Source organism: Centroberyx gerrardi, chromosome 19, assembly GCF_048128805.1.
Source record: "Centroberyx gerrardi isolate f3 chromosome 19, fCenGer3.hap1.cur.20231027, whole genome shotgun sequence".
In the NCBI taxonomy this organism is placed as follows: domain Eukaryota; kingdom Metazoa; phylum Chordata; class Actinopteri; order Beryciformes; family Berycidae; genus Centroberyx; species Centroberyx gerrardi.
Window position 1 is genome coordinate 10,100,331 of NC_136015.1, and position 14,858 is coordinate 10,115,188.

Sequence of the window (14,858 nt, forward strand, 5' to 3'; positions counted from 1 at the left end):
GTGCGTGTGTGTGTGTGTCAGATGGAGGCTCATTGGTATGCTGAGTGTCTCCGGTTCCCCTGTGGTGCTGGGTGGGATAGGAAGCATCTGTCACCTCTGCAGAGATCCAGCATGCTGCCGACTTAACCCTTACAGTGCCACATCACCTGAGGGCTGCTGTCTGAGAGAGAGAGAGAGAAAGAGAGAGAGAGAGAGAAAGAGAGAGAGAGAGAGACAGAGAGAGAGAGAGACGGAGACAGAGATTTCTATTGGCAGAGCCACCCAGCTGGGCGGGACTCCTGTCTCCATTTTGCCTTGATTGATAAATTAGAGGGAGGAGCAAATGCAGACAGGCATGGCCTATTGGAAAAGGAGGCGGGCCTGGTTGCCGCAGCAACACAACACCTTGACAACCTATTGGAGGACCAAGAAAATTGCTGACATATTGCTCTCTTTCTCTTTCAGTCTCTCACTTTTTCTCCCTCTCTCTCTCTCTCTCTCTCTCTCTCTCTCTCTCTCAATCTCTGTTTTCATCCGTCCTGTAGGTGTGTGAGAGGGGTGGCTGACACAAACTGACAGAGCGATTACACACAGGTCACACTGCTGGGGTCAACAGATAGAGTCCTACACACACCTACTGCACTGTACACACACATGGAGGGAGGGAGGTAGAGAGAGGGAGAGGGAGAGTGGATGGGGGTAAAGGGAGATAGAGAGAGAGTGAGATAGGCCTATAGACATGAAGAGGAAGTGAAAGACAGGTAGTATCAGACAGATGAAGATGAAGGGAGAGACGGGATGAGAGAGACGGTGATCTCTCATTGGACTTTGTGGTGCTCAGGCTTGGTCTTGTCTGTATGAGTTTGTCCATATGTGTGTGTATAGAATTGTACACTTTGTATTGTTTATCTATTTTAACACCAGAGGCGGTACAGTAAACTACCTGACTCAATGCTGTTACACAATTGGACGCAACATCAATATATGGAATATTTTTGCAGTGCTGACAGTAAATCAGTAATAAAAACAGTGGAAATGTCTGTGCATCTGTGTGTGCCTGTGTGAGTGTCTGTGCCCTTCTGCATCTATGTCTGCATGTATGTGTGTGTGTGTGTGTGTGTGTGTGTGTGTGTGTGTGTGTGTGTGTGTGTGAGTGCGTGCGTGCGTGTGTGTGCCTTGGTATGTCCTCCGGGTGTCATTGAGCCCCGGTATAAATCAGCTGGGTGTGCGAGCGCCGAGCTGCAGTAAATTAGCCAGGTTTTAATTGTGTCTGTAATAGATGACTATAATTAGTCAAGGCTCTTCCTCAGCCGCTACTGCCCTGACATAATCATCTTCTAGCCAAACTACACATCCCTCCATCCCTCCATCTCTCCATCTCTCCATTCTTCATCCCTCTGTAGCCTGGAGGGACAGGAGGGATCTTCTCCTCCTCCCAGGATCCCCCTCTCTGACAGCTTCTCGGAGAAGACCCCAAGAGAAATGCCCTCTTCTTTTATCTATGTGAGTTCTCTTCTCGCTCCTTCTGCAGGTCTCATTATGAAATCCTATGTTTCCTGGAAGAAAATCTCATTTTCAAGGCAAGTTTCAATTTGTGGTCAGCAAGGTCAGCTGTCCCTTTAGCAGGTCAGCTGTCCCATTAGCCTATTGTTGTTGAGACCAATAGTGAGTTGAAAATGTAATGGATAAATTGTCATGTCCTCAGTATAAGCCTAAGGCCAGATACATGGTAGTGCAGGTGACTCTAGTTCTGTTACATGTTGAGAGTGGGTGTGATTCTGGGATCACAGAACTTCCTGTTGATCCTTCTGGAGGTGTCATAAACCTAATTCAACCAACCATCTGTGATGGTAAGAGCCCACTATTAACCGCAGTGACATACCTGCTCTCATCCTTTTTCCTCTAACATCCAAGGTTTTCACATAGACGCTCTCCCAAAATAGCACAAAAGATAGTTACATCAGACCATCAGATTCTGTGCGTGTCTGTTGTTAAGTTTAAACTTAACAACTTTGGTAACGCTTTTTTACAGCCGGCTAATTATGGTGTAACTAGTTTGTAATTATGGGGTACTAATAAAATAACAATGCTGTAGTTACAGGGTAACAAAACAAGAAGTCTGGGAATTAAGGGGGAACAATTTTGTAATTATGAGACATTTATGAGGTAGTTATGGTGTAATTGTTTTCATAATTTCTTCAAAAAATAATTACAGGGTACAATAACATAATTAGGGGCGACTTAACAAATGTTATCGGTGCTGAAAGGTTCATGCACTGGAAAAAGGCCATTGTAAAGTGCTATCCATGTTTCTATGAACTACATGGGTTGATGCACAGGTTGTTCTGGAAAAAAATAATTCTACACTTGAAATTGAAGATGAATAACTTTTGCATTAGTTTGCATTACTTTCAGCATCCATGCAAACGGTCGCTCGACTCAGTGCCCTTAATGATGATCGCCATGAAAACATCAACTGCATGTTTGCGAAAGTGACTGCTGAGCTCGACTGTGACCTTTCACCTCAGTCTGCTGTTGGTCTTGGCTCCAAACCTGCTTGTGGATTTGAGAGCCTCAATATATGGGAACCAATAGCCAGCACAGCTTCATCAGCATACAAACCTCTCTTGGACATGGACAAAGGAGACCTTCCTCCCACAGAGAAAGAGTCTCCTCTCATGACCTAACACACAGTGTTAGGTAATGCTGGAGCATCCATCCACCCAGCTCAGCATGTTGAGGCTCAATCTAACCTGCTCCGCCTTGTTGAGGCTCCATCCCATGAGGCTCAAATGACTGATGACTTCAAAATCATTGAGAGATTGAAGCTGCTTCAGCACTTCCCCTTTGGTTTTGACGATGACTACCACTTGGAGGCAGTTGGGAAGAGATACCTCTATGCCCCCCCAGGTGACACATCTGGATTTGTGGCTGACTGCTGCTCACCCTGTGGATCCACTCTGGGCTGCCTGGATGAGTGGGAGCGAATGGTCAAATCCCACTTTGACTTGGAGAAGGAGGGATTTGGTGAGGAGCTCCTCTACGCTTCATCACATCTCTCTAGTAGTTTGTAGTTGACTGCTCCCCACAGCATGGACTGACTCTGGACCAGCTTGACAAATGGGAACCAGTAGTCAGCAACACTGATTCTCACCTGATGCAGTTCCTCTCAGTCCTCCTGGAGGAGGAGAAACTTGGTGAAAAGCACATCTATGCTTCCTCAACAGTGAGTTCTACATTTATGGCTGCCTGCGCTGCTGCACACCATGCCCCTACTCAAGATCATCTTGATGAATGGGAGCCAATCGTCAGAGCTGATTCTAAACTGATGCTGTTCCTCCAGGACTTGGAGAAGGAGGAAGAACAATGTCCTTTTATCAAGATAGAAACGGTCGACTCTTGTGCACAGATTGCTGCTGAAAGCTCTGTCACCATCCTGCATCAACCTGAACATTGTGAAGGAACAAAAGTCACTGTCCTCTCTGCTGGACCTGACAATACCTCCACCTCAGAGGAGGCCCTCCCCGTCTCTCTTGCTGAAAACACCCTGATTCACCTGCTTCAGGAAGGATCAACCAACCTGCTTCAGGAGTCCCAGGCTCCAGCCATCCAGGTTGAAGTCAAAGCTCCACCAAGCCTTGTGGTTGAAACTGTAAAGGACACCAAGGATCTGTCCTGTCTGACCCTGGAAAAGACACTTCCACCCGTCCACCTGGTCAAACCTACAGGACCTCAGAGTTCCAGTGCCAAAGACAGCCTGTCGACAAAACCAAAGAAGAAGAAGCGTGGCTTCTTTTCTTGGCTATCCCGCATATTCCGGGGGAAGAACAAGAAATCTGCAGACAACATGGCTGCAACAGCAGAGACGAGCCAAAGTCCTGCTTGACTGCCCTCTCACCTGCAGTCCACTTCTGACTCCTGTCATCTTCCTATCCACTTTACACAATTGAACAACTGAATCATTTTATTTGAATACATTTATTTGCACACTACTGTTATAGTGTCTTTGCACATTTCTTCAAAACACACCTTTATTCCTGCAGTTATGGGTAACCTGTGGCCTAAAGCAGTGAAAGTGTAATGGAATTAGTAAATATATGTTGGCCATTAACATTTTCTATACCTCTATTACTAACAATATAATCAATATTTATTCTAAATGTGGCTGTTTTTTTCACTGAGAGTCCATTTTGCTTTTAATATACCACTTGTTTTGTGTAAAAACAAAAAAAAAAATAAAAAAAAAACACATACAATTATTATTATTATTATGGTAACTTATTTTACAGCCCGCTAATTACGGTGTAACTAGCTCCATAACTCCATAACTACAGGGAACAAGCTCCGATAACATTTGTTTTGTCCACCCTAATTACGTTATTGTACCCTGTAATTATTATTATAGTATGCAGTAATTACAAAAACAGTTACACCATAACTACCTTATAAATCTCTCATAATTACAAAATTGTTACCCCTTAATTCCCAGACTTCTTCTTTTGTTACCCTGTAACTATGGCATTGTTATTTTATTAGTACCCCATAATTAACACATTGTAATTAGCGGGCTGTAAAATGAAGCGTTACCGCAACTTTAAAGACACAAGGTTGAAGTCATTCTTGGCTTTATGAGAGTCAGAGGAGGTAGCAGGATAATAATACCGGCCCAGAGCCATGCCTTAGTTGGCCAGAAACGTAGCAGGCCCATGAGTGGGTTGATTGAAGTATTTGATGATTGAGGCAAATTATCTTTTTCTATGATTGAGGTAATTTGTAACCATTTACTGCTGACTCTTAACTGCCATAGGCTTCCATTGTATCGGAAAATGCAATTGAAACACCCGTTCTCAGTATAAATGCTGTGCTAATATTCTGCTTTCTTCTGAAAAGTTGTTCCACTGAGCTGTAATAGAGTTTTGAGGACTTCCTCCCCCTTATGATACTGACTTCTTGCTCTTCAGATGCTATATTCCAACTGTACGGTTTCTTGGTGGCTCTGTGAGCTGAAGTTCATACCATTTGCTCATGATGTTTTGGGTTGGAATCCAGGTCACGACCTTTGTGACAAGCCACCTCCCCTTTCCCTGCTGTACAAATAACGATGATAATAATAACGATGAATAAAAAGCTCGGCTCCTATCAGATATTTAGGACCTGAACGGCCTAAATGTCGAAAATACTGGTATTGCCCTTCAGTTGTTTTGAATGCCAATGGTCTGGCCACAGTCTGTCTGTCTGGCTCTCTCAAACAGACCCTCATGCAAGTGAGCATACACACACACACACACACACACACTTACACATACACACACAGTGCTTGATAATCTGGTAATGCACCTAATCACAGCTGGGTGCGAGTGACAGAGGGGCCGGACCAATGGGACCTGACATAGCTGACGGCCTGCACCTGATAAGCCGGGACAAAACTGAAAAATGTTGTTGCGGGGGGATCCATGGGCTGATTAGGCCGGCGTTCGATTCCCCGCCGCGCCGATTCATCAGTGTCCACTGGCACCCGTTTACCGGTTCCCTCCGGTGTCACTGCGGTCACATCGCTGCCGGGACCTCGCCAATCTCTGTCGCACGGAATCAGCGTCGGGGAGGGTCGGACCTCACCCTTGCCCCGTTCAAACATACACATGCAAGACAGCTGTAGGCATGCACACACACACACACACACACACACACACATGCACACAACCACAACACAGCCCTATATGCCCCAACCCACAGCAACAAACATAATAAACTGTGTACACTAACCCCACATACACACAGACCACACACAACTTCACCTGGACTCGATAAACACACACACATGTGCACCCACCCATACACACACACACAGCCACACACACACACACACACTGGTCCGTTCTGAGATGTGACCCCACCCTGAAGTGCCTTGGTCACCAATCAGAACCACTTTGTCAAGGCACAGGTAACCGTGACGACTCTAATCCCTCGGCAACCGGCCGGTCATTCATCACCGCCGAGGGAGGGAGAAAGGGAGGAGAGGGAGAGGGAGAGAAGGAGGAGAGGGAAAGGGAGAGAAGGAGGAGAGGGAGAGAGAGAGAAGGGGGGGAGGGGGAGGGTGTCACAGACAGGGGCAACGGTGCAGACAAATGGGCCCAAAAATTCAGTATTAATCAGCAACTGATTTGCTGCCCCTTTAAAGCCAATACCACTTAGAGACTGGAGAGAGGGGGGGTAGGAGGGAGGGGGAGGGGGGATAGGGGGGGTGAGTGTGAGCTGGGAAACAGAGACCAACAACACGAAAAGGGACAATACAGAGCAAAGCAAAATGTTAGTTAAAGGGAGAAACAACAACGAGCAAGGAGTGAGTAAGAGAAAGATTGAAAGGAAGGAGAGGAGAGAGGAATGAGAAAGGAAAACACCTTATTGGGGTTTACTGTTGCATTAGGTGTTAGGTTTGTGACATACTAAAATGCTGTGTAAGGTGTTCCCCCCCACCACACACACGCACACACAACACACACACACACACACACACACACACACAAACGCACACTCAAGTAGCCCCCCTGTTGATTTGTCAGTGGACTTGATCAATAGCTGTGATGGAAACAGAATCAGCTCAGATGGATTAAACGTCCCAGTGGCTCTGACGTTATTTTCCCATTAAGAGAAGGCTAATCATTACACACACACACACACACACACACACACACACACACACACACACACATACGCACACTCATAAATGTGCATCCTGCACAGGCACACAAATTCATACACATATGTTTGCATGCATCCATACTATATGTATTCAGTTTCACATTTACTTGAATACAGGTACCAACATAAACACCCACCTACACACAGACGCACACACACACACACACACACACACACACACACACACACACACGTCCTGTTAAAGAAGCTGTGACTAAAGTGCTAACAGTGTGACTGTATTGATCCAAATTCGTTTCCCTCGACAACACACACTTTGCTCTTAAACAAAGCCCTACTCACATCACTTTATGTGGCAAGTGGGTAACTTAACATATCAAGTGTTTTTCCACTCATGTAATCCATTACCTAGTTTCTTTTTTGAATAGATAGGTCATTCATTTAATGAAATGTATAGCTATGAAGTTGAAATAAAGCATTATGCTTATCCAGATTTACTGATGAGAAAACAAAGCTGTTTAAAGAAGATTTACTGAAGGCTTCATATATCAACATCACCTGGTAATATAAGGAAGCACTGCTAGATCAACCAGTTTTAACACTAGTCCCATGTCAGGTTGGTTTCACCCCAGATTTATTCTTCATTTGGATGGGCTGGATTTCATTCTAACAGCTATAATCATTTGCATTTTAACACATTCCTTTTAGAGAGTAACATTTCCCCATCACTGACAAATATCAATTTCACACCACAAAACCCTGCCTGCAAAAGGTGCTGCAAAGTGCGTGACAGTAAATAAGGTAAATACATGACCAAGGACGCTGAGGTGAGGTGATAGATATTTATGATAAATACGACATGCGATGCAGGAAGGAACACGAGGCAGAAAGGAGAGCAAAGGATGGAGAGAGAAAGAGAAAGAGAGTGATGGCTCCGCAGGGAGGAAGCGGGAGACCATCTGCTGCTGGCTACCTGCTGTTCCTCCCTCACCTTCCCTCTCGTCTTTCTCCCCGTTTCCCTGCAGTCTATGAAGGTACTCAGTCAGTTAGTGTCAGAGAGCCGACGCACACATCAGGGACTCCACACACACACACACACACACACACACACACACACACACACACACACACAAAATGCAGGTGTAAAGATATACTGTATATAACATACACAGCCACAGAGAGAGAGAGAGAGAGTGAGAGTGATGGAGGATGGAAGCAGGAAGGTTTTGTTTCATTTTTGGGTTAGTGGTAATTTTTTTTTCATTTTACGCCATACTCTCCATTCACTTCATGCTTAGCGTCATTATTACAGTTATTTTACCCCTCACCTACTGCAACACACATGCCTCTCTCTCTCTCTCTCTCTCTCTGTCACCATACAAACATGCAGAGATGACACACACACACACACACACACACACACACACCTACACACACACACACACGAGGAGCCACTGTGAGAGGGTCTCTCTAATGGATTCTGAAGATTCCAATTTCCCCTCTGCCACCAAAGACAGAAAACCCTCTGAGCTCAATTACCCCTGTCTCACACACAGGAAGAACAGACAAGACCACATGCGCACACACACACACACACACACACACACACACACACACACACACACACGGACACATCTTCACACCGTTGCTCGCACTCGTACACACACACACACATGCATGCACACCTTAAGCCACTCCGACACACAGAGAATCACACAATCAGACTCGCACAAGCAAAGTGCGTGGAGCATAAGCCTAAGATAGATTTCGTGTGATAGAAGATAACAGGAGGAGGGAGGGGGAGAAAAATAAGCGAGGGGGTGAGGGGTTGTTGGGAGGTGAGGAGTGGGGGAGAGGTCAGGATACACAAAGAGATAAGGTGGGAGGGGGGGCGGGGGGGATGGAAGATGGCTCGATGGGAGGATAGGATATAGTCAAAGATGCTGAGAGAAATATGGAAGCCAGCAAACCGCAGAGGCAAAGAAGAATGAGACAGAGATATAAGAGTGGAGCGGAGAGGAGGTGCGGGCCTTTGGCTTTTACAGAATCCACTCTTCCAGAAACCTTATTAAATTCTACAATTAGCTGAACGTCTCAAGCTATAAATAGCCTCACTTTTCCCATTCCGCGGTGTCAATCAGCGGGCCGGGCTTCGACTGTGGGGGAAACAAAACAATTTAAATTATAGTGAGGCTCTCTCTTTGTCTGGCCACCCTTTTAACGGGATAATTACTAGTCTATTCATTCGCGCTCGGCCGGGGCGATATATCACCTCGCTGCGCACCGGCCCCGCTTTCTGTGATAAACGTCCTTTACTGGGAGAGTTGGGGGGAGGGGGGGGCTGGCGGAGGGTTAACGTTGTGCCCGTTGATATCAGCTAACTGTCTGCCGCCGGCTTTCACCGAGGGCCCTTCCACCGCAGTGAATAGCCTCCTGCCAGAATCTGGAGAGCACCAGGAGCTTTGCACCTTGGTTTTCAAGAGTGACACCGACACCCCCCAAGGGGCCCGCGGCGAGGAAATGAGGGAGAGAGCGAATGAAAGGGAAAGAGAGGGAGCGAAAGGCATCTATTATTCAGCACGGCCCCGACCCCTGCATACGCGCGCCATTAAAAATAGGAAATCCATAGCGGAGACAAATGGCTTCTAAATGAAGCGCTACAGGAGGAGAGCGGAGATAGGGACCCCTGTCACATGCGCTTTAATTGTCTCCCGGGGCGATAAGGGGATTTATCAAATTCATCGTGCCAGCGAGGCTGTTAGCCCTACGACGAGCGGTAGGAGAAACAGCACAGCACATGTTCGTTCGTTCGGAAGATACGCGCCGCGAGACGAGACGGGAGCAACGAGCAATTAGAACGCTCATAAATTCTGCCGGGCTAAAACACACCAGCGCCGACTGACTGTTATGGTTAAATAAAACCCAGCTCACGGGCTGGTCCGCTGTAAATAAAAACACAACAAACAGCTATAAAAGAGTTGCTCAAACTGTTGGCAAAGAATACTGAGTGGAAAAGCCGCGGTCGTTAAAAAGCAGTTACATTGGTACGCAGCGCTCCGCCACTGATGATGTCATGAAAAGCGCTTCTATCAGTATCGTCGCCGTCATAAACATCGTCATCGCCTTAGTCATCATCAGTATCTCCTCCTTTGCCATGGTTCTCGACATCACCTGCACCGTCTTCACCTCTAATGTGTTGGGCCCATGGCATCAGGAGACCTTTCTGACCTTCCTGGGATCAGGAGTGCTCCGCCTGTTGCTGACGCCAGAGGGGTGGAGGGAAAGAAGTGCAAATATTTGTCAGCGCTGATCGTCCCTGATCGCTGCTGTGAGTGTGGCTGCATGGGTTCTGAGCGGCAGGGAAGACAGATGTAACATGGGGTTAACTTTAAAACCTCCAGAGATTCTGCAAGGCTGAATGCGCCAGAATCATGCAGCAGTACCTATACTTTTCCACATTTTAGACATGAGCCAAGGTGTTTCATGGCTGTTTGAGCAAGTATAGCTCACACACACACGTGCACACACACACACACACCCACACACACACACACCGAGTTTTTTAGTTTAGTAATGTAGGTTTATTTACTGTGGTCTAAACTTCAGCCAGAACCATCAAACTTATATCAGCTACAAAATATGATATGAAAGGTTTCATTCCAAAACCCTACAGTGTGTTTGCATTTCAGAAAAGTCTTTGCTACATGAAATCTAAATCCAAGTCAATTTTTCAAAGCCACAGCTGATTCCATCCTCAGCAACATAATTATTTTGTAAGCAAATGCCTCAAGATGACTGCTAACTTTAATAGCAACCCATAATGTGCTTTACTTTCATGCCAGCAATCATTTTGTCAGAGTAGGTGTCAATTTTTCCAAATGGCAGACGTCATTTTGGAATGAAACTCTTCATATGTCACCTGCATTTTCCGAATCACATTTTGGAGACACCGGTGATTGCTGGAGACATGCGCGGCTTTCTGTTATGCTGTCAGCTACATCTCCTACGTTTTCTTGTTTGTGAAACGCAGAGGTAAGTGGGAAAACAGCATTCCAGTTGTTCTAATCGCACTGGAAATCTAATCTAATTATTTTTCAAGAAGTCGTGTCTAATGAAAGGGAGAGTTGTTTCCTGCTGTCATGTGTGTTTCAAATGCCCATTTACATTATAAATAAAGTAACGTGTGCCCTTCATCACATTTTGGGATAAACACCAGTCATTCGGAGAGTTCGATTCTGATTTGTGCTGATTGGTGCCATGCTGTTTCTATTTTAGCTCTGCAGACATATACACGCATGCATATTTGCATTCACAAAACACACAGAGGCATACAGCATGCATGGTTCTGTTGTTGAGATGTTATAAATGACCCCATTAAAATTAATGACAAAAGTAATTAGAATATAATTAGGAATTGAGCACTTTTTATGATTGTTACAATTAACCCCAACTAATGTTACAACTGACCCTGGTTGTGGAGAAGATTATAGCAATGTGCCTCTGTTTCTGATGCCAGTGCATTTCTCTTTTGAGATTACAGAGGATGCTTTGAATCAGACAGATATCAGTACTCAGTATCAAATTTTTGAAGGCTCTGGGCGAAATAACCGCAGATTAATGGGGTAATAAACCAAAGACGTTTCAGCAGTCCCTGGTCTCATCTAGAGTTGAATTTGGGAGGTAATTCCTTCTCTAAAATGCTTTTGTGACAGTTATGGTTGAGATTTGGAAGAAAGGCAGAGAGAGAGAGAGAGAAAAAGAGAGAGAAGTAGAGAGTCAGAGCCAGAAAAGGCATTTTATCTAAGTGGAAATTAAGATGAAGGCAGAAAAAGCGTTTAGTTTTGTATCTCTGTAGAGAATATGCGTGTGTGTGTGTGTGTGTGTGTGTGTGTGTGTAGGTGTGTGTGTGTGTGTGCGTGTGCGTGTGTGCGTGCATGTGTGTGTGTGTGCGCGTGCGAGTGTGTGCACGAGTGTGTACGCTGTCTCGGTGTGATGGATGAATGACAGTAGGCATGGCAGCTCATCTCCTCTCAGGCGGCTGGGTGACAGAGAGAGATGTTACAGCGCAGAGACAGCAGCACAACCGCCACACTGGCAGGCAGGTGTCAGACACACACACACACACACACACATGCACACACCCAAAGCATGTACCTGCATGCAGCATGAAGACACACACACACACCCTGCCCCCCTCCTCCTCATCCTCCTCCTTCCTGGCTTTCACCTGCCTCCCACTTCACAACCTCCGCCACCTCTGTCCACCACCTCCGTCTTCACGTCTCCTTCACACACACACACACACACACACACACACGCATGCTGTAAGTGAGCTGTCTCTCGGTGCGTAGAGGCCTCCTTGTCTTCTCCATAGCTGAGACCTGAGCCCTGCAAATGCCGCCCCCCCCCCACTTCCTAATGCCTCCCACCCCAATCAATGGAGCGCCATGAATATTTCACACACCTCAGGCAGGCGAGAGGCAAGCAGGAGGAGGAGGGAAGGAGGAGGGAAGGAGGAGGGAAGGAGTGTCCCGGTCGCCTGGGGGGAGGTGGGGTGGGGTGGGGGGGGCGGTGGAGGAGGAATAGAGGGATGGGGGGATGGAGGGGGGTGGGGGGGGGGGAGGGGGTAGTGATTTAGGCTGTCAGGGCGCCAGTGTGGTGGAGAGATGGGGCTTCTCTTCCTGAGTCAGACAGGGCCAATAACTCATTAGAGAGAGAGAGAGAGAGAGAGAGAGAGAGAGAGAGAGATGTAGAGGTGAAGACGTGGTAGAGAGGAAACAAGGAAGAGAGGGAGATGAGAGGAGAGTGCGTCGCCACAAAAGCGAGGAGATTTTCTGTTTCCTCCATCTCTCCTTTTGCCTTTCTCAACCACCTCTCTCTCTCTTTCTCTCTGTCTTTCTCTCTCTCTCTCTCTCTCTCTCTCTTTCTTCTGACCCCACCCTCTTCCTCCTCCTCTTCTCCTTTTTTATTACCCCCCCGCTCCCCCACTTCCCCTCTCTCCTTCGGCAACTCCCGCTAACCCCTCTTCTCCTTCCTCCTCCCCCCCTCCTCCTCCTCCTCCTCTCCCTCTCTCCCTCCTTCCATCTGTCTTTCTTGCTGCAGTGCCCATGCTGCCAGGCAGTATAAATCACATCTCTGGGCTTGGCTGCAATGGGCCTGAAAATAAAAAGGCATAAAAGTGTCGGGATGAGCTACGGGCTGGGGGGGAGAATTCCTTTATGATGGGTCTAAATCCTCCTCCCGCCCCGCGTCCTCCCCGACACACACACACACACACACACACACACACACACACACACACACACACACAAACGCACGCCTCTACTCTCTACTGAAATTATCCACCCAAACAACACCAGTTTGGGTCTCTCTCTCTCTCACACACACACACATACAGAGACACCTGTGCAGCCCCCACATAGACACACACACACATGCACACACAGCCACACATCATATTAAGCTCTTTGTTGTCCGTGATCAGAATTGAGACATCTTCTCCCCATGCTCTGTCTTTAAAGAGACAGTTCAACTAAAACTCAGTCTGTGTTGACGTAACCTTGTCTCTGTCGTCTGCCCCCCCGTTCACATTTTTCTCAGCATTTGCAGCGACCCTGGAGAGAAACGGCCTCTCTTTTTTTTTTTTCTCCTCAAAGAGCGGGAAGATAACTGACAATAGGATTGTCATCTACAACCTGCTGCCACTCTATTACAATCGATTCAGAAGAGAAGAACTAGGATGAAAAAGCAGCTTTGATGTTTTCCAAAAAGAACTTGAACTAGTGCATTTCTTCCTTTTCTTCCTTTTAACCGGCACGGTTATTGGTGACGTAACTGCTACAGCAATGTGGATCAGATGTTGCACCCAGAGTTTTGTTCCATAAAACATCCACCGTTTGAAAATAAAAAAAATGATTGACAGCGCAAAATTAAAACACATTACAACACCTTTAAGTCATTGGGTGACAAAATTAAACCCTTTTACAGACAGGATCCTCCACACTTTAGAGGTATCAAATGAAGATTTTTTTTTTCCACAAAATGGATATATAAGGAGCTCTTCAAATAAGGTTTATTCCAGTATTTATTTCTTAGATTGGTGTTGTGAGGTGATGTGGGGCAAATCCAATAAAACATGGATGTGATGGGAGACAGGTCCTTTACCCCAATGACATAACTATAGCCTCCCTTTCTTTACTATAAACCAGGATTTTACATTTTCACTCAGGATTATGGCACAAAGGAGAGTTGCTTCACATCCAGTGTAATGGTAATTGTGGACAATTTATGATCTCTCTAGTCTCCATTTATGTATCGTTCTGAGTAAATAAACCAATAAAAAATGATTGAGGTGGCCTATAACATATTGAAATGAACCTGCTGGCAGAGATGTATTGTAAAGGTTGTCTAAATGATTATGGGAATGAAGATGGAGGTGAATGAAGGTACGGTGAATGGGCAACTCCATCACCTGCTAAAATCAACCTATAGCTCAGAGTACTCCTTTAATCCATGTCCTGATGTGCACTTTGTCAATTCTATTAGATCACGCTGTGTGGTATGACACACACACACACACACACACATACAAAAAGTGATGATGATAATGGTGAGCACCTCCCTGGGTGAAGCCTATTCAGTCACAGTGGGAGCCAGCTTAGACCTAATTACGCTTGGTTTGGCGTTTTAACTGTATTGATCAAAACGCTAAGACAAACGAGAAATGCTTATCAAGCTAGAAAAGAAGAACCCTCAGGAGTGTATGTGTGCGTGTGTGTGTGTGTGTGTGGGTATGTGTGTGCAAGTGTGCATATTCCACGGGAGTGAGCGAGAGTGATGGCATAGGTCTGGGAGGTGGTGAGATATTGGTGGTTATAAAAAATTGCAATTCTGAGCTTTTGAGTTATTAATTACAGTCTCCCCTCCTTCACCCCTTTTTACCAGCCATTAGAAATGCTGCAACACACACACACACACACACACACACACACGCACGCACACGCATCTATGTACACATGGACAAAATCATGCATGCCCACACACATGCACGCATATTTCTACACATACGCATATATGCAGGAATTCGCGCAAGCATGAACACACACGCACACACACACATGCAGGAATGTGCACACGCTCACTCACACACACACCACACACACAAATTAGCTAGTCCATACCAGAGCTAAGTGTACAATACCCTGCTCTGATGAGCAAGCTCC